Source organism: Capra hircus, chromosome 20, assembly GCF_001704415.2.
Source record: "Capra hircus breed San Clemente chromosome 20, ASM170441v1, whole genome shotgun sequence".
Classification (NCBI taxonomy): Eukaryota; Metazoa; Chordata; class Mammalia; order Artiodactyla; family Bovidae; genus Capra; species Capra hircus.
The window spans coordinates 52,680,882-52,684,925 of NC_030827.1; the positions used below are offsets into that span (position 1 = coordinate 52,680,882).

General features: G+C 38.5%; 1 pseudogene; it reads right to left on the reverse strand.

The window, feature by feature from the left end:
• LOC102188978 lies at positions 3,299-3,667 on the reverse strand (annotated as a pseudogene).

The window sequence follows — 4,044 nt, forward strand, 5'->3', positions numbered from 1 at the left end:
ACCGTGATGAGATACAAAGAGCAAGACCTATCAGTCATCTGCACTGGTTTAGAGGCATCATATTTTCTTGATCCTTATTATATTTTAAGTACCCTTTTATATAGATATTTAATTATTAAAACATTTTTTGTATTTTTTTGTAAGTTACTTCAAATTCGTTGTGTAAAGGGCAAAGCTATAAATAGATTTCATTCAAAGATTGGTGTTTATCTTATCATTATCTGTCATTCCATTTCACCTGTTAACCTGTTTTATCAGATCTTTAATATTTTAATGATATATTTTAATATCTCAAGAATTTAGCATGAAACCAACATACCAGTGCTTGAAACACACAGAAAAAAGTGTTTCTAGGTTGGTGTGTACGTGTTAAGGGGAAGTGTTCTTTCAATCCCAAATGAAACTAAAGGCTCCAAAAATTATATTAAGTTCTCTGATATAGTACTGCTGAAATCTTTACCATCTTATTCATAAAGTTCCTACTGATTCTGACCTCAGATAGAGTTTCACTCTGGTTCTGTACATCTTTCAAGAGGATAGCACTAATCCAGTAGAGATGATCACATGCTGGATAACACAAAGGAGCAGTGTCAGGCCATGATGAGGAACACAGTAAGGATATAGCGAGGAACAGGGTCATGCTGAATGACGAACAGACTCAAGCAGTAGTTAGAATTGTGTCAGGCTATCGTGAGGAGCATTATCAAGCTATAGAGAGGAATAGAGTTGGGCTGTATTGAGGGACACAGTCAGTCTATAGTGAGGGACAAAGCCAGGCCATAGGGAAGAACACAGTGAGGGTGTAGTGAGTAACAGGTTCATGGTGTGAGAGAGAGTAGATTCAGGCCTCTCAAGAGCTGAATTAGAAGTTGGAATCAAGAATGTGAGAAGAGAAGTCACCCTATCACCACCCATGACTAGAAGCTTGTATAATAAGCCTTTGATGAGCTATATACTCAGACAGGCAAAGGCTATATTTTCCGCCATCAGTCACTTTTATTGATATGTATTTGATCAAGGTCATCAGGTCTCATATCAAGCTTATCCCTCAGACTGAATATGCCTCTGAAGTTTTCCTGAATGATTTGATGGTTTGGTTTCTACTAGAAGCACCTCTTGGAGAAGGCCATGGCACCCCACTCCCAGTACTCTTGCCTGGAAAATCCCATGGATGGAGGAGCTGCGTAGGCTGCAGTCCATGGGGTCACGAAGAGTTGGACACGACTGAGCAACTTCACTTTCACTTTTCACTTTCATGCATTGGAGAAGGAAATGGCAACCCACTCCAGTCTTCTTGCCTGGAGAATCCCAGGGACAGGGGAGCCTGGTGGGCTGCCATCTATGGGGTCACACAGAGTCGGACACGACTGAAGCGATTTAGCAGCAGCAGCAGCAGCAGCAGCACCTCTGGAGTTAATTCTTACTGGTGATTTTAAATGTTTATCGTTGACAACTGAGGCTGTGCTGCATTTAAGTGTTCTCCCAGATATGTCTGCTGCAATGCAAGAGAACTCAGGTTTGACCCCTCGGAGGGGAAGATCCCCTGGAGAAGGGAATAGCAACCCACTCCAGTATTCTTGCCTGGAGAAGTCCATGGACAGAGGAACCTGGCAGACTAGAGTTTATGGGGTTGCAAAGAGTTGTTCATGACTGAGAGGCTAACACTTTTTCAGTTCTCCCAGATCTCAGGTTGCACATAACCATAACACTCTGACAGATATTTTTTTCTGCTTTTTTGCAGTTGTTCAAAATTTTTATACATGGCTTCAGACTTTTTCCTTAGTAATTTTATCTGATCTCTCATATGAGCCTGTGTTAAATTTTTATAAAATGTAAGTAATAATCAATGTTTCCCCAATCCCAAACATTTAAGTTATGAAGATAGACTATTGTTTCAAAATGTAGTTATTTTATTGAGATAAACATATTAAAAGTTGTTGGACTAATGTAGAATTTCATGCTATCATGTATGATTTATATCTCTTAAAAGGGCTTCCCAGATGACGCTAGTGGGAAAGAACCCACCTGCTAATGCTGGAGACACATAAAAGACTTGGGTTTGATCCCTGGGTTGGGAAGATCCCCTAGGGGAGAACATGGCAACCCACTCAAGTATTCTTGCCTGAAGAATCCCGTGGACAGAGAAATGTGGCAGGCTACAGTCCATGGGGTCACAAAGAGTTGGACGTAACTGAAGCAGCTTAGCACAGCGCGCACATGCCTCTTAAATCCATGCCTGGTACAAAGGATTCAGTAATAACTAGCCATGATGAGGAGGAGGGGGGTTATTATGTTTATTACATTGACCCTTAATTTATATTGACATGTAATTATGATTTTGATGTTTTCAAGCTTATTCTTCATGTTTTTCTTTTTTTTTTTCAAATCTAAATATTTTATTGTATAGTTATACCCTGAATTGTGCTTTTTTCACTGTATACTTTTAACTTGAGGACATCTATAAAATTAGTATATTACATAAATCCTAAAAAAAATTCCACTAACTATAAGCTATTTAAATATTGCTTATACAAAGTATTTAAAGGCGGGAAGGGGCAAAAGCTTATTTATGAAACAGAAGTTGGATGTAGACTTATCGATTACCAGGGATACAGGGGAGTGGGGTACATTGGAAGATTGACTCTGGCATATACACACTACTATGCATAGAACAGATGGAGTAGGAAGTGGCAACCCACCTCAGTGTTCTTGCCTGGAGAATCCCATGGACAGAGGAGCCTGGCAGGCTACAGTCCATGGGTTTCCAAAGAGTTGGACATGACTGAAACAGTTTAGCATACATAAAACATGTAACTAAAAAACTGCTGTATGGCACAGGGAACTGGACTCTACTGTGTAATGGTCTATATGACAAAAGAACAAGTGGATATATGTATGCTGCTGCTGCTGCGTTGCTTCAGTCGTGTCCGACTCTGTGCGACCCCATAGACAGCAGCCCACCAGGCTCCCCCGTCCCTGGGATTCTCCAGGCAAGAACACTGGACTGGGTTGCCATTTCCTTCTCCAGGATATATGTATAGCTCATTCATTCTGCTATATACCTGAAACTAATACAATATTGTAAATCAACTATACTGCAATAAAATATAAGAAAGTATTAAAGGAAGGCCAGTACCATAGAAACAGCATGTCCTTAAATAAAAAGATGAATGTTTAACATACAATGTTTTTTTTTTTTTTCCACTGATAAGCTAAAGGTCCATTTCAAGATGCTTCTTTCTTTAGTATGGTTAATTTGTTTTATTAGTAAGCAAAGCCCTATAAAGGATGGCATCATCTAGTCCTTAGACTCAGATTCATCTTCATCTTGACTAATCTGAAAGTAACGAAGCTCATAAGTCTCCTTGTCAGATGCAACCACAGGAAGCCAATCACGAAGATTGTTCTTTTTAAGCTATTTCTTGGTAAAGTACTTCAAATACCTTTTAGAGAACTGTTTCTCAGAAACGACTATGATTTTATTCTTGAAGTGTTCAATGCGAACGTCATTCCTAAGATTTCCAGTCTTTCCATTCACTTTAACCTTCTCCCGCAGAAACTGTTCAACATTTCCAGAATAAAAAATTCCATCTTCTACTGGATGAGTAAACTCCAAATTAAACTTCCAGGTTGACTTTTTAGGCTTCTTGTCTTTCTTCTGCGCCATTTTGAAGGCTTACTGCGTGATTAGAGCCTTTTTTTTTTTAAGTTGACTTTTTCTTGTAATTTGGCGTTACCTGGAATTTGATGAGTATGTTTCATAGACTTAATTGCAAGTTAGGAAAAACAATAGGTACAATGAGACTTAAATGTGTGTACTTTGAGAAGACACGTGTTTATATACTTTCTCAGGTTACTGTTGAAGTATTGATAGCATCTGTGATATGTCTATCACCTGATATATTCAAAACAACGTGGAACAATACTAAAGCTTTAGTGAAATAAGATGGATTTGCTCACATTATATGTGGATGTGAATAATCATTAATATAGCTAATTCAGAAATTAAAATTCAGGAATTAAATATTTAGGCAATTACTTTTA